Source organism: Cygnus olor, chromosome 2 (assembly GCF_009769625.2).
Source record: "Cygnus olor isolate bCygOlo1 chromosome 2, bCygOlo1.pri.v2, whole genome shotgun sequence".
NCBI classification, from domain to species: domain Eukaryota; kingdom Metazoa; phylum Chordata; class Aves; order Anseriformes; family Anatidae; genus Cygnus; species Cygnus olor.
In genome coordinates, this window is record NC_049170.1 from 123,821,375 (window position 1) to 123,847,004 (window position 25,630).

Consider the following 25,630-nt stretch of genomic DNA (forward strand, 5'->3'; position numbering starts at 1 on the left):
TGTATTTGCAGAAGCATCTTATGGCACCAGTTTCAACATCAGAGTCTATCACAAAAAACATTTTAACTGTTTTGCAAACAAACTTTCTTCCAGTTAATAATTAAACAGAGGAACAGCTTGTGGTATATGCTTGGAACTAATTTTACTATATATAGTTGGAAATGACAAGAGCACATGAAGATGTGACTGAAGCCTGGTAGCATTTAAATACTCAGTACTTCCTCTGTTACCTTGACTAGTGTAAAGTTGGTTCCCAAGGTAAAAACTAAGTGGTCTGCTGGCATATGGTACAACCTCCATTTGAGCGCTAAAAGCTGGATACTGTTTTTGTGAAACAGATGTTGTTGAGTGCAGCAATGCACAACTGACTCTATCTAACAGCTGGGAATCCTCCGTGACCCATATAGCTAGAAATAAACATGGTCCTATGCTTGGCAAAAGTGTAAGGAAGCAAATTTTCATTTGTTAAGGGCTTATCAAAATGAAGAATAAATGTTTTTAGCCATAAACTGATTTTATTCACAAGAGTAATCTTTCCAGCAGCTTATGCGATGGCCTCATAATATTACAGGCACCCTTTGCCAGATGAAGGCTGCAGTTGCACTGACATATAGTGCAGATGGAAAATAAACATCTGCCTCAATCAAGAGAGAAGACCAAAGACAAGGTTGACGAATATTATCTGGCATGACTATCTTTGCAGGAAAGCATATAAATGCTACAGGACCAAAACCACTGGCATCGTCTGGTGTTGTCCTTATGTGGTTACTGACCATGAAGAGAGATGATTAGTATGCACTCTCCAAGGAGGAGTAGTGCAGATGCTCAGAATGATATGATTCCAACTCACTAGTATGTGTTTCGCTATAGCAATGCTATGCTAGTAGCACAGCAGTTCAATATTTTTTTTTTCTCTGAGGTTCAATGACAGTTTGTATCCTGATTTTTTTATTTTTTTTTATTTTTTGGTTGGGGGAAAAGGAGGTTTAGCAGCAATTATGCTGTTAAACATAATTTAAAAAAATGGAAATAGTGGCAATTTTCAACTATTTTTTCTTAAACCACTTCAGGAAAAATATATATGTCAGTCTGTATATATATATATGTATATTTATATGTAGTCAGTCTGTAGAGGAGTTAAGCGTGAAGACCGCTCAATTGATAGCAAACTATACAATAGATTCCCATTTTACCTTTGGGAGAGAGAGAGTAGCATACAATTAAAGCTGTTAAAGTAACTCCACACACATGTATGTATGCACATATATCTACTCAGCATTGATATGGAGTTCCTTTGATTCTTCCACAAAGGATTGTATGATGCAGGATGGCTGCAGCTTCACAGATTCTGTTTTTCTAGGATGACTTTTTTGGTCAGGTTAAAATAAGAATCTTACCAGTTTCTGGCCATTTTGATGATGTCTTATTTTGCATTTAATTTTTGACTGTATAAGTTCAAAATGCTTCTCTTTACTCTGGAAGAGTTAGGAGGGGCATAGTAACTATTGCTCAGTCATAATTATTCTCTGGCTTTGATGTGGTGAGAATTAAATTCATGATGTATATTAGCAAAATTAATGGTATAATTGTTATAGTTAGAAAACAAAATCAGCATTGGGATGAAAGTATAAACTTGAAAGTGGAAGATCTCAGATCTAAGCAAAACCTGAAGAACTGAAGGCAATGTTCCCAGAAGAGACAGAAATTAAAAAAAAAAAAAAGGAGGCGGGGAGGGGGGCGGTGATTCAAGGCAGATCCTTTAAGGCATTTTAGCTGCATGTAAGTCCAAAAATCAGAGCTCATGATAGCCTGTTGGACCCAGTTTTGGGGATATGTACACACAGATCTCTTCAATGCCTCAGTGTCTTCAAAGCTCTTCCATTCCTATTTGTCCCTGGTATTACATTAGGATTCAGACTATGGCTTCTTGGGTGCCTCAGGAGTCGGGTGAGACTATGGAAACATCCACAAAACAAACATGAGGAACTGGAATGGGTATCAAATATTGTTTGAGGCTCAGGCAATTGGCTGAGACTGATATTTCTATTGAAAGGACCTTATTCTGAAATACCCCATGCTATCTGCTCTGCCTGTGCCTGACTAATACTAGGGAGCTCCTCAAAGGAACTTGGAATTTGAGTATAGTCAGAGGTACCGGTTCTGGACAGACTTTTAGACTCAGTTTTGGTATTTCTCAGTTGAAGCATGAGCCTCATGGTATTAGGTGATGTTTCTTTTAAGCTCCAGCTCTTGGAAACAGAAGAATCTCAACTTTCTTTAAGGAATAATATTTTGCTTTGGAGAAATTAATTAAAATTGAGCATTCAAAGTCCAGAAATCAGAAGGACAAGGAAAAGAAACCATCATATACAATCTCAGAATATTTATGACAATCTCCTGATTGCCACATATTTTGTTATACTTTTCTGTCCTACAGATAAAACTTTTTTTTAGCTTCAGAAAATAATTTGGGAATTTTCTGGGAACTCTGAACATGACATCAAAGTTTGTTGGCTGCACAGACCTGTACACAAAATGACATTTCTCTGCCATGTGCCATGGCAGATGTACCATACAGGGGAGACAACTACGAAGAGGCAACTACAGCATCCTTTTCCCCCCTTGATGTATATCTGCATCATTGGTCACTCTCCAAACCATTTGCAGTTTTTTTGTTTGTTTGTTTTTTTAACCAGTAATTCTCAAAAATCAACCTCTGCGCTAAGAAAAATGTGTAGGAAAGGCTAAGACTTGCAAAGCCTCAGTTTGAGTTTGGGATATTACAGAAGATATGGACCTATTTCCTCGTTTTGATTTCTTCTTTTTTTTTTTTTTTTTTAAACAAGGATTATTTCAGCTGGTTGCCTCCCACCTCTCGCCTGCTATTCAAACAGCAGTATGTTTCCTTTAGGCAGTTTCCTTCCCTTATGTGCTGTTTTTATTCCATAGTCTAGCCTGCAGACTTGTCTTTCCAACTGCAGCCCCAGCAGACATACTCTCTAATGCTCTAGTCTTAAAAAATTAATTTGAAGTAATAGACTAAAACAAGCTTGTTAAGGATGTTGTTAGCCTAGCCAATCACTAAAAGCTTTAGTTTTCAAAATCATATACATGTCTATATTTATATGCTCATATGTATTTATGGCACACGAATGATAGGAAAGTGACTTCCTCTGATCATTCACAGGCTATTACAGGCTTCAAAATAGACAACCATGTCACATCAGTGCAATGAATACAATGAATATCATCTGAAATACCTGCTCCACAAGTTGGCATTTTTGATGACAACCATTTCCAGCAATAAAAGTGAGTTCACTGCATATGTACATGAGACAAAGGAAAACTCGGATCATAATGTAAAGGAAGCTAAAAGTTGTGGATGATGTTCTCCTCCTAGTGACATCATCAGTAAGGCAGCGTAGCTCCACTGACTTCTCTAGATAAGGAATGACTTCTGGGTCACTATTCAAAATAGTCCTAAACTTGCTCAAATAACAGGAGTCATAGGATGTTCTTGAACTACTTGATTTGTGACATTGCCATTTCGCAACTTCTCACTGCAATTAAGGCACTTACCACAATTCTTGCCTTTTACCTTTTCCAAACCTCTTGAATTTGTTTTGGATTTCAACAGTTTTATCATTTCAGTACCTGCTCACAGACTAGCTTCCCTTTCTGAAAAATGTCAAAGAATCAACAAGCTGAAATGTCAGAGCAAATATCCCATATCAATAAGCAAAAATGTCCCTCAACAGGTAATGTCAACACATCTTTCCTACTAACCCAGATAAAACTTTGATCAATTTGAATGTTTGAGTATGTACTACACGATTCAATTCATTGTACAGTTAATTCATGGAATAATACGACTTACAATGTTTTCATATCTTTTCAGTTCTGTATTATTTTTTGTTCTTTCTTTTTAGTAGCTCTGTCACAACACGAAAAACAAGGGGAAATTTCATTGTAACCTTGTCCTGTCCTGATATTTTCTGAACCATTTTGTTCTTTCAAAAAGTTAAAAGTTCTCATCCATTTTACTCTTCTACATTCCATAGGCTTTCTCTTTGATACTAATTAGCAGCTTTGAAAAACCATGGTGATAGAGGCTGATAAAGCGAGATGACAGATTTTTGTCATTCCCAGCATGTTAGTCATTTGTTTGGCCTAGTATTTCTGCACAGGATACTAGACTGTGCAATAACAATGTGTTTCTCACATGATATACCACCAGCCAGACTTCTATATGGTTCATGCCCTCATCAGTCCTGTCTGTACCTTCTACTAAGAAACAGGTATTCAAAATTATCCTTAGATATTTCATAACATTGATTACCTCATTTTTATGTGCTGAAAGTTTTGAATATATTTGAAACCATTTTGCATGTTTACAGTTCTTACATCCTTTTTATTTTTTCAACAATTTCATGCAACCTGAAAGTCAGTTTCATTTTACTTGATGTTACTCTAATTTACTCTTTAATTTTAGACTAAGATGATCATCTGGTCCTCTATATAGTCAGTGGAAATCTAAGTGCTTCCAAAGGACAATGTACTACATCTTCTTTAAATATTTATTTTCAGACCTGAAGAAGTGCTATGTTCAAGTTCAGCTCACTTAAACCAAAAAACTAAGGTTTAAGCAGTTTAAGTTAGCACAGACAGATAAGTCTCCATCTATGTGTAGATAGATTTGTGTAGCTCTACACAGCATAACACAACAAGACAAGTGAATGACACATTTCTGGGTCCTCATACCCTCAGTAATAACATAACAGGTATTGAGTACTCTCTAGTCTTTACTTTCAAATAGGGAAAAAATGTTTTCTTTTTTAGGTGTTTCATATTGGTATGTGTATATATGTATATATAAGTATCCATGCACAATATGTGTAGAACAAAACAAAACAAAACAAAACAAAAACACCCCAAGTTGTTGACCTTGCTGTCTTCCTAAAACTGCATTTTCACTACAGATTGCTTAAACCCATCTTGAGCACAAAGCTGTGCATTGGAGAAACATTGAATCAACTATAAGATGGAGTGGTCCCAAATCAGTCTTATCATGCTAGGTGCTGCACTCCCATAGGAAAGTAGAAACTGTCTGTGGCTTAAGCACACTTGCTGAGGCCATTTTCACAAACTTCAAATGAAGAGGATGTAACCTTTGTGTTAGGAAAGACATGGACAATGCACTGTAACACTGATGTTAACTGAGTTTTTTCATACAGTTTTTTTCAAGCAGCAGAAAAACACTAGCTACTCTCAAGCATGAGGTACGAAAAGGTGCATCCATTTTGCAGACCCTGAGGCAGCAGTGTGAAAAGCTACTTAAAATAATACAACAAGCTAGTGTCAAGGTCATATTTACAAGTTTCTCAGTCCTGTTTTCATTCATCAGGACCATGTCTCCTCAGAAGACCATGACTTTCCTGGTTCCTATACAGGTAATATGTTATTTTTTGCCAAATATTATTTATGGAAGCTAAAATATCTCCAAGTCACTATGATCATCAGAAATATGTAAAAAACTAAACCCAGGGGAGCAAGTTCTACAAGCTACTTTGATTTCAGTGAAATAAAGAAATTAATAAAAGAATTGCAGAGCTATATCAGAAATGCCTTTTATAAGAAGAAAAAGGAGAAGCCCAGTAGTAACACATAGAAACATAGTCTTTTATTTTTAGAATGGTAATATTTCTCCACAAGTAACACCTGATTAAGCAAACTTATTGAATAAGGTCCATTATGTCTGCTTGAAAAAGCTGTAAGTTGAGACATTTTAAGATAATCAGATTGTAAAAGTGCACTAAATTCTCACCATTAAGCTACTTCACCTTCATTGAATCCTGAATTCTCATTACAACTAATCATATTCCATGCAAAGGAAAAATAATTCAGGTACTTGAAATTGGGGTATATTCTGCTCTCAGTATCCACATACATCTCCCGCTAGCAATAATGGCAGTTAGACACAAAGTGGGAAACGTATATATAAATATATCCAAAGGTATTTGCAGGATAACAGACCCAGCAGTTATTTTGGTGAGCAGAAAACAATCAGAAAAGAAGCCTGAGTATTTCAAACACTGCTTTAGCTTCACAAATGAGATTTTAGAGCATTTTAGATCCAATTGCTATCTCAGCTTTACCAAGGATCGGATTCATCTCAATGTAAGTCACCAAAAGTTATATGCCTGAATCTAAACTGGTTATTTAGAAATGCCTCTTTCTTTTCACCACCAGTGGAGCAGAGACAGTGATTTTAGGAAGGGCTCAGTGTGTCTCTGTCCCTTCAAAATAGCTGAAAGTTGAAATCAAAATTAGATGATATACTTTCTGGCCTAGGTTCCTTGAAAGAAAATCAAACCATTTTTATGTGTCTGCATCTTCATGTGAAGCAATGGAAGTAAGAATGGTGGCTGTTTCTGATTTGCAAATAAAAATTAAAAGTCTTTGCTTTATTCCCATTTCTGAAGACTGACACAAGACCTATCCATTATTTGGCAAAGTCAAAAGAGGACGTGTGTAGAAGTTACACACATTTACAGCTGGGCAACACCTTTCCCTAGGTCTGCCCTCATCTGGAGTCAAAAAATTATTTGAAAATATTTTTTATGATTAATCTCCTTTTTGTGATTTCAGTCAATTTTATCTAAAGAAAACCAGATACAACATTCTCATTCTTATGGCTCTTTGATTTCTTTCTTTGTCTCATTTAATTGGTCAGTGGAACTTTTCATAAAGGTCAGATTCTTGAGACTAACCCCAAAATTTGCTGAACTTCAGATAAATCATCTCTGCCTAAAAATTAATTCACCTTTCTACTTCATTTAAGATATTTCTAATATTTTTCCACTGGTTTCCAAATGAAAGCCTGGAGCTTAGTCTTTATATGGGATACATAATTTATCTGTTGAATCAATCTCAACATCTGCTTAAAACTTCCCAATGTTTTTATTTGTTTATTTTGAGTGTTGATTTCCTGAGTTATATTTTAGTGTAACATTTAGTTGAGCTGTTTATTACAGTTGTCTCTGAAGATTTGATTTTCAAGTCATGCACACGGGTCACTTATGTTTATTGTTTCTGGGAAACAGACTTTGTAAATGGAGCTTGAGCACTTTCAGAAAGCATAACACAATAAAAACCACCATGGTCTTACAAGATGCTTTCACTGGTGGAACTCAAAAGTGAAGTTGTGGTGATGACTGACTCTTAGTGCTTTGCTTTTATAGTTCATCCTACTGTAAATAGAGCTACAGTGTATATCCTTATGACTTCCATGGTGGAGCCGACGTTCATTTTCTGGCTAAAAAGAAGCATTTTTACCACTGAAATAGAGCCTTCCTGTCCTCCAGCATGGTTGAAAAGAAAGCCAAGCTGGTTAAAACCAAAACAAAACAATGAAACAAAACAGCGTGCAGCTGCCTCCTCAGGAATATTCCTGCAAGGCAGACAAATGGATATGTTTATTTTCCCAGATTTATTTGCTAATGTAAAGATCCCAGTGCGAACATTAGCACTTCAAATCATTATATAGTTCTGCGGCAATCTTGGGAGAAGTTGAATTTCATTAAAACAAATTAGTAATTTGAGATTGCAGTAACTCTAGATATAATCTTGCTCCCATATATTTCATGGTATTCAGTGCAAAAGAAGCCATTCCTCAGACAGACACTCAAAGCTAAGCAGCACCTTGCTACATGAATAAACTGAGTAAAATACTCAAAAAATGATCTTTCCTTCTTTTTAATTTTGCACCTCTGTTGACCAAATAAACCAGGTAGCTCTTTCATGTTTTCAAATGCTTTTGAAGTAGTAGATGAAATAATTGCATGCTATTTAGCAGGGAAAAGGACTATATTTATCAATTCAAAAATAGGAAACAGTTTTTTTCCATGTTATAAAAAAGATCTACCTTGTGTTTACATATCCAGCTGGTGGAAGGTGTTACATCCCTGATGGAGGCAAAGGATGGGCCCATATTGCTCAGCAGAGTGCAGACCAGGGCACAGCACCCTACCTACCTCCCTGTACCCATATCAATTTGTACCCCTTCAGCCCTTACTGCATGAGGTGTTGGCTCTTGCAATGCCCCTGGCATGACTTTGCTGCATGAATTCAGCAGGGTGCAATGGCTCTAAGGCATTGTGTGCTGGTGGCTGGGACAGCTATGCACAGCCACTTCACACTGCAGGCAGGAGAGGCATGGCTTTGCTCTAGGGCGGAAGGTGAGATCAGACTTTCTCTCCTCAAACTCTGGAACTCACTGAATGTCCATGCTGTAGCCTGGGCTTGTGTCCATATGCTCTGGGCTTAAACACAGACTCATTATAACATAGCTATAGCCAATGAAACCCAAGTCCCTCCAGAAAACATGTTTGAGAGACTCAGGAATCTGCATATAAAACCACCACAGATTTTCAGTTGTACTTTTTTAATGGAGCATCCTTAAGCAACAGGAGGCTGCTGTGTGAGAGAACAGTGCTGTCACTGCTGTGTGAGTGGGAAGGATGGTTAGGACCTCCAGTGAAATGTAGACAGCCCATAACATTCTTCCCAGCAAGGCAGAGGACTTTGGCCAATGTTTGTAAATAGGCTCTGGTGCTTCAGTCCGGACAGCCTGTATGGGTAAATAAATCGCACCCTGGGGTATCTCTTACTCTAGATTGTATGCTGCACATGAGTTAGACATTGCCTAAGCTATACCATTTTTTTTCACATTGCTGTATGACCCTTGATACGGCAGCTTCTGGGGTATTACATGGTACAACCTATACCCCTGCCTTATGTCTTCTATGCTGAAATTTCAAAGCTACCTCCAAAGAGAGAGCACCACACCCTACACCTAGAATATAAAACAGGAATCAGGTTCTCATTCCTATTTCCAAAGCCATACTATATACAGAAAATCAGTTACATATATCTGTGATTCTATGATTCTATCTACATAGTGAGAGACAACCCAAATATGTGCAACGTTGTTCAATTCACTAATCCTGAAGAACTAAAATCATGTTTTCTTGCACAGAGAAATCTCAATATATGAGAGTCCTCTTTAAAACTAAATGCAACTTGGTTTTGCAGGTACTTGTCTGTACAGCTTTTTAGCTGTGATTAGAAAGCTATCCAATGAATACTGTAGCCAGGAACCAACAAAGGAACAAGCTGGTTTCACCTTTTGATAGTTTGGGGAAGGCATCATAAACAAATATCAGGAACAGAAATCTAGCCCCATCCACGGACTAATCTGTATTACAATGAGGAATCTGCTGTAAGCTAATTCAAGCATGCAGATAGACAGTCAAGAGAAACAGTTTTCTCTGACATGGGAACAAGCAATTTAAACATAAACTATATAGTTCAAAAAAATACAGCTTCTTTTACAGCTTCTTTTCATGAATTAGGCTGTTCTTGTTGTGTATTTGCAAAATTGTACAAGGATTTATTAACTTCTGTCAATATGGATAAACCCTTCGACTCAAACCAGGAGTGGCACAGCTCAATCTTCGTTCAAGTGTGTTTTGACAACTCTACTATGCAATTTTTGCCCTTAATTTCAAAATCTTGCAGAATGTTTTACTCCACCTAGACTAATAATGCATAAACAGTGTTTAAATAGAAGGGCAAAAATGTGAGTCTGTGACTAAACACCAGGCTCCAGCAGAAGGGTGAGGAAGTACAGCATTTTAACCAGCTGTTTCCATGAAATCTGGGAAGAAGGCAGAATGCCACTCAACAATTTTTAATTCTTCTGGAAGAAACAGTTGGATATCATATGCTCGCTAACAGTTAGAATACTGAAATAAGTACTCCTTTTGCCAGCAGCAGTAGAAAAACAGTTTTTTTGTCCCTTCTGTATTTTGTATCATGTTTCCTAAAATCACATACTGATATCAAAGTCATGTTCAATGTCTGAGGTTTGAATAGTACATAGACCCAAAACTTGATGGTTTTGCTGTCTCTTGGGACAGAGACTCCTTGCTTCGTTTAAAAAGAAAAAAGAAAAAAAAAAAAAGGAGAAAAAAACACATGCTAACCTCTTTTTGTACATCTGATATAGTTAGGAGTAAACAGTTCTTTGGAAGTTCTTTTATGAGTTCTGAGAGTTAGTCACGTCTGACAAGGACAGGGAAGACAAAGGCAGTGTTTTCATCAATAAAAGGGGAAATAGACTAGCTCAGGCCCTGGGAAGTTCCCAAGCATTCCCCCAGCAGATGACTGAGCTGGAGAGCCACAGACATCCTCAGTGTGTCCCACTGGAGCTGGAAAGCTAGAAACTCCATCCCAGTTTCTTCTGTTATACATTAGTCACATAAGACAAATCACACAGCGGTGGGGATGTACTATTTCTCAGTTGCCCTTGACAAGCTCTCACTTGTGATTAGGACAGAAAACCTAGTCTGGAGAAGTCCTTTTTGGATTATTTTCAGAGACAGTAAACAAGAGTGCTGGGGACCGAAACAGAATCACTGCCTTGATTCTCTAGAGCCGCATGGAAAATCCAGATACTTTTTCATCAGTGGTTCCTGGGTCTGTGATATTACTGTAAACAAGGGCTTGCCATATGAATACGTCCTGAAATTCCTCTACTTTTTCAGACCCGCCTCATTCTGTTTTGGTGAAGACAGTAATCGCAGCCTACGTAAGGGAAAAACAAGTGAAATCATACATTCTCTGACTATGGGAACACAAAAATAAGTACTTTTTTTTTGACAGCAATAATAAGAGGACTTTGACATCTCTTTTTGTTCACTCAGTGGCTGACTTCACCCCCTGACTCATGCTTTGATTGTTGCTGGTAATTGTTGAAGTCCATTTAACAAGCTATGCATGAACTAAGGTATAGGTCACCAACTGGTGAGCATCATCTCACGCCACCCCAAGTAAAGTTTGGCAACAAGGAGTATTTTCTTTCAAAAGATGCCTGCTATCAGGTCACGTTTTCTTTAAGCTTCTAAACAGTTGTTTCATCTTGACATTCCTCTTGAGTTACTACGTAAGGGTTAACAATAAAGAACATCTTCTAACCTAAAACATGCCTGGAAATGAGCACCACCTGCAAATGCTGCATGCTACAGATAGCCAGTTTGCACCACACAGCTTAAGTAAAAATTATGGGAAGCCACTTGTTTTAGGGACAGATCCATGTTATACATTGTTTTCGTTCACTGTCCAGCTAAATTATGCTATTATTATTATCAAGCAAATATGGCCTATTTGCTATTAGAATGTTTAACTGCAAAGATGGTTCAAAAATGAAATCTTCTCATTTTGCAATCCATACTCTGTTTCTAGCATTGTGGAAATAAAGAATTAAAGAAAAAGAGCTACTTTAATGCACTAACCCTCCATCTCTCATGTCTTTCCCATTCCTGTCCCCACATTTTCCTCATTTTCATGCTATAATCCTCAGCCAACTAGCTCAAATGACCACATTATTTCCTTGACTAAGTCTCTCTTTATTAAGTTTTTTTTTCCAGAAGCTTTTGACAGAATGAAAAAATGCAACATGAAGAATGTCACTGTAACAATCTAAATTGTATGCCTGCATTTTTTATTAATAAGGCAAGGCTCTCTAAGGGACTAAGTTACATTGTTTTATGAGATTAAATTATTAGACCTGGAACTGAGAAAGGCCTTGTCCTATTGTTGAAGAGGCTGCTGGGGAGCATGGAACTGCAGGGAGCATTGGCGAGTCATGGTGATATCTTATTTCTCCATAGAGAACTAATATCCCAGCTGCTCCAAATGCACCTGAATGGGTACTAGAGAGACGAGGAAGCTAACTTGTGGCAGATGGGACCAGACCAAATGGTCAGTGAAATGAACACATTCAACTAATGCACTAACCATCTCTAAACTGTTCTCCATCAATAATTTAAGGCCTTATGTCATAGTTTGTTAAAAATTATCTTTGATTAGTTATGTTATTAATACAATATGCATATTACAATAACGTTACATTTTCTATCCATCAAAGTCAGAATACGTCAATATGAGTACATCAATAATTTATATTGGGTGTGCCAGTCAATTTTCTGCATGCAATAACATTGACTGCTGGCAATTACTGGATGCAACTGGTGCTTGTACCTCTATATTCACATTTTTAATTAGGTCATTTTTATTTTCCAAAATACATGTAGTACTGGATTATTCAGGTTTTGCTGTTTATTTTTAAAAGTTAACTTTTTTTTTTTTTTTTTTTTAAATAAGGATCCAAGCAGAATCAAGCAGACGGTACCTTTGATATTTCAGAAACAAAAATGGAGTATACATGACTTACTGCATATTGCTCCCATAAGATCTAACAATGAGCAAACCCCTCAGTTGTTTTTTCTGGTGTCAATGTAAATAGGAATTATTATCCTTAATTTAAATGCATTTCCATTATCATAGAAGAGAATCTGAAACATTGATTTGCAATCTGTATACATTTAGTTTCACATAAAATAGTACCCCACTGAAAACCTTATTTGCCTGACAGTTTCAGGGAAAAAAAAAACTTTAGTTACAATTTCAGTAGGGCTTCTAAATACCCATATCTTTTTTTTTTTTTTTTTTCTTCTTTTAGGATGCCATCAGACTTACATCAGTAAGAAAGCATTTTTTTTTTCCAGAGCTCTGTGGAAATCCATCTTCAAGGAATTAGGCCCTTAATCTGAAAAGGTGGGGTCACTCGATGGTCTATATACGCAGAGCAAAGCTGTTTATTCTTGTGCAGCCAGAGCCGAGTGTATTAGTGTCCATGTCAGCAGCAAGAGAATCTATGAATTAACTGCTTTTTTTGTTTGTTTGTTTATTTTAAGTCTTTATTTATGATTCAGTGAGCTGTGGGAACTTAGTTTCTGATGGCAAATTGTATGCTTTGATAACATTTTGTCTACATGATACTTTCTCCCAGTTTTGGGTTCTTCTGTAAGGCTTCTCTCTTATTCCATCCTGTCAGACTTAGACTTTGTGAAACTTGGAGCTTTTTTTTTAATGAATTATGATTGGAAGATATGTTTGTGGTGTTTTATATTATATTATATAATAATAATTGTTCTCTTCACTAAAATAAAAACCGGTCAGAACCAAATTATTTTCTCTGCTATTTCTTTTACAACAAAAGGCAAAGGACTGATTTTAGAGGCAAAAGACATGAGGTGCAGCAGAACATGGAATAGGCTGCTGCAAATCAGCAGATTTTCCAGGTGGCATTGTTTAAGCTTTACCTCCTGCTAAGCAACGAAAGAGTCTTCAAAAGCAAGCCTACTGGACATACACAACAGAAACCAATAATACTAGTATTATCTGACCTTCTAGTTTTATTTTAAAATAGAAATGTAGATACAGATATGGGTGTTTATTGATTGATTGATTGATTGATTTTTTCATTAAGAAAAATAGACAGAGATGAAGAAAAATGCTGAATCAACAGTATTCTGTTAAATGAGATAAGATACCTTTACCAAATAACCCTGGAAAGTTAGACACAGAAAATAGCTTTTGGACCTTTCGCTCTCAATATACCTCTATAGCATGCACCAGAATTTCTGTTTTAGAGCAGCCCACTCCTTACCCAGTTTGATACTATAGGCAAAATAGAAGAAATAATTTAATCTATTTATTGAAGGAAGAAGAATTTTAGAATGTAACAGAAATGCTCTGGCAGCTCCTGCCTCTACCCCAGTGGCAGGGATCTACACGTCACTGCAGTAGCTCTGAGCTGCCTTGGGATTCAGCCGGGTTACAGCTGTTTTCTGCTGCTGGAGCAGTAGGCGTGCTTGAAGTGGGGTTAAGGTGCTTGGCCCCTGTTGCTTCCCACCTGCTCCCTGAACAATTTGTTTTCGTACCATCAGCCCTATACTTGGTGCTCTTGTCATGTTCTTTTCAGTCTGAATGGTCTTCATGCTTGCAGCCACAAAACATGACAGAGTTCAGGATACCAGCTGACATTTGTACACCATGGAGCCTCGAGAACTCGACTTAAGGAGCTTGTTCTCACTCTCTCTTTTACTGCTGGGATATGCAGCTTCCCAGAAGTCATCTCCTTTGTCTTTCCTTGTGTCAGGTGTGACCTGAATTTCATACAGGCTTCGGTAACCTGGTTTACTTGCTAAATTCCCCATCTTAGGAGGATCACATCAATAGCATATGCTATCATCATCTTGTTCAATCAAGAGCAACGTGTATTTCCATACAAAGGTAGACAGGTGTTGTGCAGTAGAGATATGCTGGCACCTCCCTGAGGGCCAGAGGCCCTTAGTCCCATGCCAGTGACTCTGACTTCTTTTTGCTTTTAACAGATACAGTCTGTAAGTCAGTTGGAGGCCTTGTAGCTTAAACACCAAGAAAGGAAAAGGAATCACTACTGTCTATACCAGACTATTAATGTAACCATACCAAACTTTCACTTTTTTTCCAGATGTACATATTGCTTTAAAATATCTAAATAGTTTTCCAAATATTTATGATAGTTGATTTTCATTTCAGTGGATTGTGAAAGCAGAAGTGTAAACAAACAGAAATCTCTTCTAGAGTAAGTGCTGAAGTTCTTAGTATTTTTAAACTCTTGATTATAACAAAGCTTATCATTTGGTAAGCAAAAAGTGAATCATTTAATATAGCATTCCAGATCTAACTTCTGTAGTAAAGTGCTGTAGAAATAGAGATTAATAGCTTGTTCTAGGCACCACCATGGAGAGCCACTTAATTTACAGAGAAGTCTCCATGCTAGCACAAATTTTGGCTAAAAAGCATTGTCGCTGTTCTTCTGTTAACATCTATAGATCATCAGCTATCCTGAAATCATTCTTTCCAAAACACAGTGTGGACATTTTGAACCCAGTGCAAGTCACCTAAGTCACAAACTCAGCATAGTTGCATCTGCTCTGAAGCCTGCTCTGAAACTTAAAGCACGGGAAAGAGACCTATGAGGAAGGCAGACAGACCTAGGGCAGAAGTTTGTCCCTCTCCAGCCCCGTATAAAAATAAATGGCTTTGTTCTTTGAAGTATGTGTCAGTTGAACTAATAATCTTAAAATTAACCAAGTTAATAAATAATTACTGAATCAAGAGTTCTCACAGCAAAGGGGAACTAAGTCTTCAATCGGAAGCGACCATTTCTGTTCTTCCTGTTTTCTTGTCTGAATTGCGTACAGAGCCAGCTTTATCTTAGACAGCAACTATCAAACACACTGTGATTTCATCAGGACTGTAAATTTAAGTGGATTGTACAAAGTTGGACAATTGCAGAGATAACTGTAATGGAAATTTATTCTTAAACAACTCCTCTGCCTACAAAGAGTATGGAAGATCATAGGGAGTATCTGAATATTTAAAAATATTTGGTTAATTTATCTCAATTCATAAGCATTCTCTTCCTCCCTTCCACAAAGGCTTTTCCACTAAACAGCTGCCGGTATGAACCACACTATAAAGAGGAGCTATTAACAGAAGGGAATTTTAATAAACACTGTTCTTTGTTCCTTGTATTTTAATGACTGATATAATTAGAATGAAGGTTAAGGGAATATTTGTTTTCCTTCCCCTCAGGGCTACTTTGAAACAGTTTGACTTGCAAACAGGATTTCAAACTCTTGCAGCTATAATGCTTAAGCATTCTGATGCTGCACAAGGGAAAAAGAAAAAGGAGAAAAAAAAAGAGGGAGAGAGAAAGAAAGAAAGAAATGGTTAACTAGCAAGAACACCACCCTAAACTTTTTTTTTTTTTTTTTTTTTTCTGAGTGGTTACAGTGAAGGACTACAGGGAAGTTAGCAGTCCCAGGCTCTCCAGCTGAAGCAGCTTTGTAAATCCCCTTTCCAGAATCCAGACAATGATGATACATGTTTCAGAAATGTCACGATACTTGACAGCTCAGGTTTATCAGGAATTTCCTAAGGCCTAGATAAAGACAGTCTATCTATCTGTCAATAATGATATTCAGTTATTTGCAATTAAAAGCTGTTTGTTCAGATAACAGCTGAAACCACAAGTCATCATAGAATCATAGAACCACAGAATGGCTTCGGTTGGAAGGGACCTTAAAGATCACCCGGTTCAAACCCCACTGCCATGGGCAGGGATCTCACCCACTAGATCAGGTTGGCCAGTGCCTCGTCCAACCTGGCCTTGAACACCTCCAGGGATGGGGAATCCACAACCTCTTTGGGGTCTGCAGGGCTGGTTCTCACTACTCACTCTCCCAGCTTCTGTTGCACAGCAGTTTTTTTGTTTGTTTGTTTTGTTTTTGTTTTTCCCTTTCTTATATCTGCTCTCACAGAGGTTCAAACAGCATCACTTATTGGCTTGGCTACAGGCAGTGGCAAGACCCTTTGGAGCTGGCTGAAACTGGCCCTTATCTAACATGGGGCAGCTGCTGGGCTCTGTTCACTGAAGCCACTCCTGCAGCCCCCCGCTAACCAAAACCTTGCCACGTAAACCCACTACATTTTATTCAGCAAAAAGTTTTTCTCTGTCATCTTTCACTAATTCAGCAGAACTGGCATTCAAAAAAGGCAAAATGTTTCTTTTCTAAACTTGACACAAAAAAAACAGAGACTGTGTTGCACAATCCGTCATACCAGCTCTCTTAATCAGAGAATCAACCACTAATGCGTTTGATTCAGATGAGGTGTGGTTTCTCAATTTTCTGTCAAATTAGTTAGAATGCATATTCATTCTATCCGTATATAACTATATAGCTCTGTGCCAGTAGTGGGAGGAGTGGTGATGCCCGAGTAAGCAAGCCATTACAGCTGCATGCATAGACAGTACCTGATATGTCACAAAATCCACCGCAAAAAGACAACTCTTTAAAATTTTTTTAAAGAATTTGAATGGGTTGAATGAGCTCATGCTGGGTCAGCACTTAAAAAATGACCCTGCCACATGATGCAGTTTGCCGATGGGAGCTCTGAGACTGAACTCAACTCAAACCTCGGCCACAGACTTCAGAGAAAAATTGTCGTAGAGTTCCAGGAAGTGGTGGGGAACCCAAAAATTGGGTTCAGTCGAGAGCCAAGTCCTTAGTCACTCCAAAATTTGTGAAGTGTTAGTAATCCATATAAGATCTGGTATTAGGTCCAGCATCATATTTAACTATATCAGTCCTAGTTTTTGGTCATCAGAATATTCAGCCAATACTATAGTTTACCTACTACCTTAATGACACAAACAAAAGCAGATTCTGTTGACTTTTTTCTTTCTCCTAAGCAGAAATTCTGTCCCAGGATTTCAGTCTCAAATTACTAGACTATTACATAAGAAAATATATCCTCCAACTTTTGCACGCAACAATCTGATACACATCTCTAAGCCAGATTTTCATCATATATCAAGGAAAAAATTGAATTAGATTCGGCCTATATAGAAATGATCCTTTTCTCCTGAGGCAGTACTCGGTGTATTAATGCTAAATATGTTGGTTTTGTTTCTATTTGATACAAAAATGTAGTTTATAAAAAGTCTTAGCATAAACACTCCTAATCTGAAGTCATGCCCTTTAGATATAATAAAAAATATATTTGAGATTTGAGGGTACAGCAATGTTTATTACTTGGAAATTTAAAACAGCATATACAAACTACTTCAGAAGGGAGCTCTGAGAGCTGGCTGACATCAAAACCATCGTTAGTAGCAGTACAAATCTGATGGGGTTTTCCTATTTGTTTTCAGTGGAACTACTTCAGTTTCTCACCTCACTACACACTTTTATTTCTTTTTTCTCCTTCTGACTTTAAGCAATAGATAGATTTTGCTTCATGTTTTTAATCAGGTAAAATATATTAGCATAAACAAAACAAAACAAAAAATATTATAAGCTGCTTCCTGATGCCAAGAATGACATGCATCTGAAGTTAGCAAAATCAGCCCCAAAACATCTTAAGGAAATAGCAACTTTTGTGAACCTTTCACTGCAGCCAAATCTGCCAGAGAGCTCATGCACAACTGAACCTGAGCTTGATGCCACCAACACCCTACCTCTGGTTGCAATCCCTGGGCAAAAGCTTCTCTGTTGCATAGCACACAGCAGTGCTTGCTTGGGGAAACTAGATCGAAAAAATAAAAATGGTAATGCCAGGAGGAGGTGGAAAGAAACAGCATCCTCACACTCAGCTGCTGGTTGCACAATGCTCCAGAGCTGTGTGCTTGAGATTCGGTGACAAGAGGGCTTTCCCTCCTAGCAGATGGCTGCTGACCGGGTCGCACCCTGTCATGGTGCCTGTGCTGCAAAAAGTCCCTTCAAATTTACAGCAAATTTAGTAGACCAGACATAAACATAAGAGAATTAAATGACTGAGTTTAACTTCATGGTTATAGGCAGCATTAGCTGGTGGCAGATTACTGGTGGCAGATTTCACTGTCTGCTCTGGGAGCAGAGGCTGCATTTTGCAGGACATTTTCTCATCCAGCCCTTTGCAGAGACAATGCTCCAGAAACACAAAGCTTTCTCTAGCTTTGCCCCCATCCTGCAGCTCATCACACTTTCATTTGTCACGCAAAAATCTGACTAAAATGCTATAGCAGGAACAAGAAAATATATTTTTACTCTTCATTCCATGATACCGAACATTAACCATTCCTAACTTTTAGGGATTACATTAGATCAGTGAGTCCCCACTGAAATATTTATGGCAGTGGTAATTTGCAAATAAATGTTATTAAAAGCATGCGAAGATTGGAAATGCCTTCCAGCAGGATCCAATCAATAACACCAACTGATTATTGCTAACCCCATTGCTTGTACAGATTCTTGGATTTATTGATATATAACACTGCCATTCTAATTTAGATTAATATTTTTGCACTTCCATTTTACAGGACACCTTAAATTGGGTGAATGACAGATGTGGTTAAAGTTAGAAAGAGCTCAAAGCATGTCTGAGGTAAGGGCAAATGCTAGGCATGGTCTTTAAAAAGGAATTTCAGGAATTTATCCAACATCTGAATTCTGTTACAAAAAATAAAATACAATTTTGCTCCAGGCCAGTCATAGTTTGACCCTACTTGGTAATAATTTTAAACTCTTATCTCACAGCTGTAACAAGAAAAGATCATTTTGCAAGAACATGAGGATCTGCCCTGCTTATCTTCTGAAGAGTATCTGGTAAACACAGCTGACTACTTCAGGATTTCTTTCTTCCTCCTACAGAGCATCCTGGGAGGGAAATTCCCAAAGTTACACAAGAAAAATAACCCTTGAATATTTTTTTTTTTGATTGGAAGACCCTAATGGGAATATCCAGATCTCTCACCACTCTCCTAGGATTGATTCAGTGTTTCTGATTCATAGTGGCTCATGTTTTTTTCCCAGTTTTCCTGTCCTGACTCTCCAAATTGATATGCAGAGCTGCTCTCTCTGGGGAGCCCAGTGATTCAGGTTGCCCTCTTGTAAGCGCTGCTTGGGCGGTGTCCAGCTCAAAGGTTTTCCTCACACTTTGCAGTAAAGCAGCTCCATTTCTGCTATTATTTACACTGTAACATCTTCCCTGATATACCTCAGGCTACTGGCATGAAGAAGCATCACTTAAAAAGTAATTTAGCAAATAAGTATACTTTCCCTAGGGTGCAAATAAGACGAAAAGTTGTAGTCAATAGCTAATGTAAGCAAAAGGTGCCTTGGGGGAACCCTAAGAATCACGTCTTTGAAACCAGCAATAACTTCTGGTGCTATTGGTCCTGAGGCAGCAGCAGTCAACATTGTTTAAAAAAGCTCCCTTATGGTGTACTCATTAATTAACTGCACTGTTTGTTGATTCTAGATTGATTCAGTTTGTTCTCTGGAGAATGTTTTTGGAAACTTAGTAATGCCTTGATGCAGAATTTCATCTTCAGGCCCTAAATTCCCAGGATGCTGCTTTACTGGGACATATAGAAGATGAAGCAAAAAGAAGAATTTGTTAGACAAAAATGATAATCAAAATATTTTAAATTCAGATGTAATTTTTGAAGATTTTCCCCACAGAGCTAAAAAATTACCTGCAGCAAAGTCTGACTGACAGGCAGGCTTTATCAAACAGAGAACAAGACAAATGGCATGCAAAACAGATAGGAAAGTATTTGCTCCTAATTACTCGAAAAAGCATTTTAATTAAGTTGTTTGCCAATTAATGCCTCTTTTTTAGCATTCCATAAATATTTAAACATATTTCATAAACTTTTCTTGAGAAGAAACACAAATATTGCTAAAGAGATTGGTGGGGATCTGGATCTCTTAACACACTTTAGAGTTAAAGTTTTATTTGCTATCCTTGCGAATAAATGAACACAGAAATATGTAATTTCTATTGCAGAAAAGCTAGAATTCAAAGCTTGTAAAGATCCCAAACTTCAAACACTGCAGAAGAGTTAACTAAGTAGAATTAGTGTGAGGACACTGTATAGGTGAGAAACTTGGAAATGATTTTGAACCTGAACTAGAAATAGACCAGTGCAACACAAAAGCAAATAAATGCAGATCCCTCTCCTTTTTTATATTCCTTCAGACTGATCACTCAGAGTTTATAACCCACTACTAGCAAGTATTTTAGTTCAAAAAAGCTCACTAAGAAAAAGTAAGGAGCAAGTGGCAAGAAGGGGAATTAAAATGATCTCAGCAGCACTACAGCTTGATCCTTGCTGCATTTTAGCCCAGGTACAGCTGCAGCCTTCATCCATCGGGGCTTACTGAGCACAGGAGCTCGAGCCCTCTCTCCCCAGGTCCTGTCAAAGCAGGAACCTTCTCCTAGGCTGCCCTGCGCTGTGAGTGGAAATGAAAGTACTTGGCCTAAGCACACATCACTCTGCATCTCAGCAATCCTCTGGTTTTCCAAACACAGAAAACAAACACCTCTTTCTCCTCATATTTTAAAGACTTCCTGTTTTTATGGTGCAGCTGACTCTTTATTTAAAACTCCACACAGGCACTTTATCTGTTTATTTATTCGTTCGTTTGTTCTCCCCAGAACTTTCCTTTCCAAGGTCTGTTTGCTCAAATGACCACAACTTCCCCTTATCTCAGAGCTTTGCTTTAGATTTTGAAACCCAGATCCTGCCCAACACTCCTTTCACTATCGTTAGTCATTTATGACTGGAAACAGGCTCTGTGTGACAATCCAGGATGTCCTAAAACACTGCTGGACTGGATCAGAGGGGACACAGGTAGAGGGGTACGTGCAGGGGGAGATCAGGGAGAAGAGGATATTGCAGCTGGGACACCCAGCTTGGTGAAGCCTCAGCATCTCAAGGGTTTTCCCAGCCCTCTGTCACTCACTGGATCCCAGACACCACTTGTTGCAGAGTCTGGGTCCCCACTGGACCTTTACCATCCATGGCTGCTGCTTGCCCTATTAGTTTAACTCATAAAATGGCAGCTAGCTCCTAAGGCAGGAGGGGGCACTTGCAGCAGGTTCACCCCCTCACTGGGGCGTCTGCAGCACTTTCTAATAGACACCATTGATTGTCAGGTATTTCTTCAGTAGTACTTACCTTAAAAATTTCATTCCTAAAGGCCTGTCAACATATAGTTATCATTGCATTACAGAGCAGTGGAGCTGATTGATTCCTTTACACCCTGGTTTTCCTCAGTCTGTGCATCTCTAACACGGAGGGAAAGCCCAGAAATGAACTGCTTGGATGTCTCAGCCAAATTTATAACTGTCCCCCTCCTATTCTCTTGCCCATTTCTGTCTCCCCAAGTTCCTCACTTAGACTGAGAGTGATATATGGAGCAGTCCTAGATCCTGAGGCTGATCTATGGAGACAGCTGAGCTGCAAGGTCAGAATGAAGATTTGTTTGCGAAACAGAGCAATGAGTTATTAATTAGGTTAAACAGTAACTTTTGCAATCAGTACTTCCAAAGTTATCTGGGAAACAAGCAAAAAAAATCAAACTAAAATTATTTATTCAGAAAATGCCTTTAAAAGGAAACAAAAAATGCTGCCTGCTCAAACTGTTCCTATTACAAGAAAGGAAGATGCGAAAGGAAATTTTCCCTAGCAGGGGGTTTTCTTTGTAACTTAGTCACAAGCTAAAACCTTGATAGCCCACTAAATTAAATACTTTTTCTGCTCTCTCTGCTGACTTTTAGAAACGACACTGAGAAAAAAAAAAAAAAGGGAAAAGGCAAACAAAGTTTCAAGAAGCTAAAAAGCAGAGAGGAGCTCTATTAACAGGTAAATAGGATAAAGGGCAAAAAACATTTGAATGAAAGTTAGCACCTGAGGAAGTCCTGAGTCTGACTGAGGCTCCTGGGTCCTGCCATACTATGAATATTAAGCAAGAGTATGGCTTCTCCTCCATCCTGCAATGCACAGCTCCTCTCAGAGTTTTTGCTTGTGGAAATGCTAAGACAAGGGTCCTGACTGTGCAAAAAAAAGGCACATGTCAAAATAAGAAGTATTTCCTTTCCCCTATCCACAGGTGTTGTGGGGTATCACTCCCTTCTCCCCCCCAAGAAACTGGCATCTTCTTTCCAGAAAGGGGCACAGATGATCTCTAACAAGGGTCTTTCAGCCATGTCAGATAGGACACCTCTTCCCAGAGCAGCAAGGCTCCATGGCCAGGGAACATTCTGCTCCCTAAAGCACTGAGATCAAGAGCTGCAAGACTTCACCTACATTCACTAGCAGGAGCTCACAGTACCCCAAAAGCTCAGTCATGATCCCTGCAGGCCCAAGTCTGTGCTGGGAACTGGGTACAGATGGGGATGCTGTTCACCACTGTGCTAACACCATGCATCTCAGAGAAGCAGCTGTGCTTGAGCTCAAAGCATGCCTCCACTTTGAGGGCAAACACCATAAATACATGATGGTAACACATTCACCATTTTTCTATTACCAGTGGCATGTGGGGCAGCTGACAACAGCCAGCAGTACCGGTGTACTGCAGGAGGGGACTGGAGCCCCGTGTTTCTTGTTTGGAGCAACCAAGCTTTCCTTCCATTTGCTGGTTCGAGTTTCAGCTACAAGCTATGAGTAATCTTAAATGAATGGCAAGCATGGGGGCATCAGTGTCTGTGTATCAAGCACAAATTTTCCACTAGGCAGACAAGCAGGTTTTAATGTCAGGCGATGCCTCTCTGAAATCTTTCCTCCTGCAGTAGTTGTATGAAAGAGACAAGTCCTTTGCTTAGGGACTTGTTTTCTGAGTCTGGATTTTTCTGATGGCAATAAGCCAAGACTTCAGGTTTCGCAGGAGTGACTTTGCATTGTCCTTCCAGCAAAATGAAGAGAGTCATACACAGCCCAATCAGTTTGCAAGGTTTTGATTAGACATGTAGGAAGAACATTTCTCTTCCATCACATGCCACGTTCATGGATGACTTCTTTTTTAAACTTTATTATATCACTTCCTCAAATTCAATAGATTTGGTGGGATTTAAGGGAAGAAAATGGCTGTGTGTCCTTAGCAAAAATTAGTCTGATGGCTAAAGCAAAAGATGGTAAAAAAGAAAAAAATAGGGATCTTTGGCCCCTCTTACTGAATTTGTTACCTTTGTCTGCCATAAGGAAGTCATGTATGAGAATCTGGAGGAAGTCCAAACATTTGCCAGCTGGTTTTGAATGTTCTCAGCTGTGTGTGCTGTTGGATAATCTTATACTTATTTTGTGCTGTTTGTTACTGCCAGATAGTGTTACTATTTAATGGCAGTGTTAGAGGAGGCAAAAGGAAGTCCAGCTTCTGAGCTAGAAATAAGCCTGCATAACTCTAGCTGAAAGTCAATCCAGTGTATCCCCTAGTGCATTCATTTGGCTGTTCCTCCTAATACTTGTGGGAAAATAAACAATTTTCAAACCTTTGGTTTTGTTTTTCTTCCCTTCCATTATTAAGGCCAGTACTTTTATAAAACAAAGTACAGACTGAAAAACCTTGAATTTCTGTCAGATCTGTCTGATCAACAGAAAATCTTATCTCTGTTATCTCCCTTAACCATGCGTCAATTTTTGATGATTTTGATGATTTTCTATTCAGGCTTATAGTGGTTTTTTTTTTCTTGTTTTTTTTTTTTTTTTTTTTTTCCTCTGATCTACTCCTAGATTGAAATGGAAATTTCATAGGTGGTCAAATACTCCTGCTTTCTAAACATTTACTCAGCAGTTCAATGGCACAGTACTATTCTATTTTTGTGTTAGAAAAGAAGATGCACTCATAATGCATATCAAGAACAGTAAAATAAACAACATGCTCCATCTTGACCCCTGAAGTCACTGTCAGCTTCTTCCCAGCACAAGGTCTAATTAAAAACGCAAGTGATCTGTCAGAAATTTTGCCAAGCTCTGTGAAAACTGTGCATCAGAATTTGTTTAGAAAAGGCGATGCTTTCATTCAGTGAATTAATTCAAAACAGTAGAAATTCTTAATTAAAAATAATGTCTGATCAATAACATATCCTTTATTTTTGATCTACTTTTATCGTAAAAGATACTCCTCTCTAAGATTTTTTATTTCTCCTTCAAATCTTCTCATGCTTTTAGCTATTATTTTCCTTCTCCTTTTAGAAATGTTCCTCTCTTATTCTAGCTATGAAAACAAATCAATAGGTGCTACACTATTCACCTGTTCACATCTCCTCAGTCACTCTGATATGAGACATTCACGCCACCAAAATCCATAGTTAGCTCTGAATTTGCTTGCATTTCTAGAAATCTGTCAGAAATCAGCTGTGTTTTCACTCTCAGAACCCAGAATTAAAAGTCTGCTGAGAACCCTGTTCTAACACATTCAGTCATTCTGAGTTTAGACCTTTTGGACATTTCTCAACAGCTAGATTCTATTAGAAAACAAAAATATGTCATGTGTAAGTGCTCTTCCCAGCAAAGAACTATTTTGTCACAAATCTCAGCTTGTTTTGTATTGCTGGAAATCTTCATTTTTTCTCTTGGGAACAACAACAAAACAAATATAAGTACATACCTACTTCAGAAGACTTTTTGATTATAAACTTGAAATAAATAAAGTCCAGACAAGTATTCTAACATTTTGCTCCCCAAACGTCCACTGGGGTAGCTTTTGAATCTACTGCTAACCATTCCCACTGAATCAAAATCCCATTGATTTGTTGGGTTTGGACTGGCTCTATTTGTAGGGTTTGGATTGGGCAATGTAGGCAGAACCCCCGACCTGGTCTGCAGCCAGCCAGGCTCTGCTTACACTGTGGTACTTGGGCAGTTTCCAGGACTGCACTGACCTTCCATAGGTGAGATTGGGGGGTTTTTACCTCACATCTCAGAACTTACCCGCCCCCTGGTGTGTTTCCAAGTCCCTACCCTGGTCAGAGACCTGGACCCTGCTGTGGGCATGCATCCACATTTCAGTTTAGATGCAGCCTAAGCAGAACAATGCTCATGGCCACGTAATTGAGACAGCCTCAAGAAGGTCTATAAGTACCCTTACAACTAGCATTTTACCTCCAAGACACTTCCTAAGTGGCAGCCAAGTACTGCCATAAAGGAGCACAAGGTTTACAAGAAGTTTCCCCCAAGACCCAGAAGGACTTGAAATTTTACTTCTGTGCTCTCCTGATCTACCTGATTGTAGACATAAAAAATGAATAGTATCCTTGTTCAAGCAGGGTAAGAAAACAAAAGCTCCTGTGTGCATCTGGTGCTCCAGAGATGTGCAGCTCATGCAGGGGGTAGGATGAGCAACCAACA

At 38.4% G+C, this 25,630-nt stretch overlaps 1 long non-coding RNA gene across 1 annotated transcript; it reads left to right on the top strand.

Annotated features, from left to right (window-relative positions):
* Nucleotides 1-5,339: 5,339 nt before the first annotated feature.
* LOC121066555 lies at nucleotides 5,340-13,026 on the top strand. The gene is made up of 3 exons (XR_005817823.1): nucleotides 5,340-5,450; nucleotides 11,733-11,823; nucleotides 12,584-13,026. It is a non-coding gene; the product is annotated as an uncharacterized LOC121066555 (long non-coding RNA).
* The last annotated feature ends 12,604 nt before the right edge of the window (nucleotides 13,027-25,630 follow it).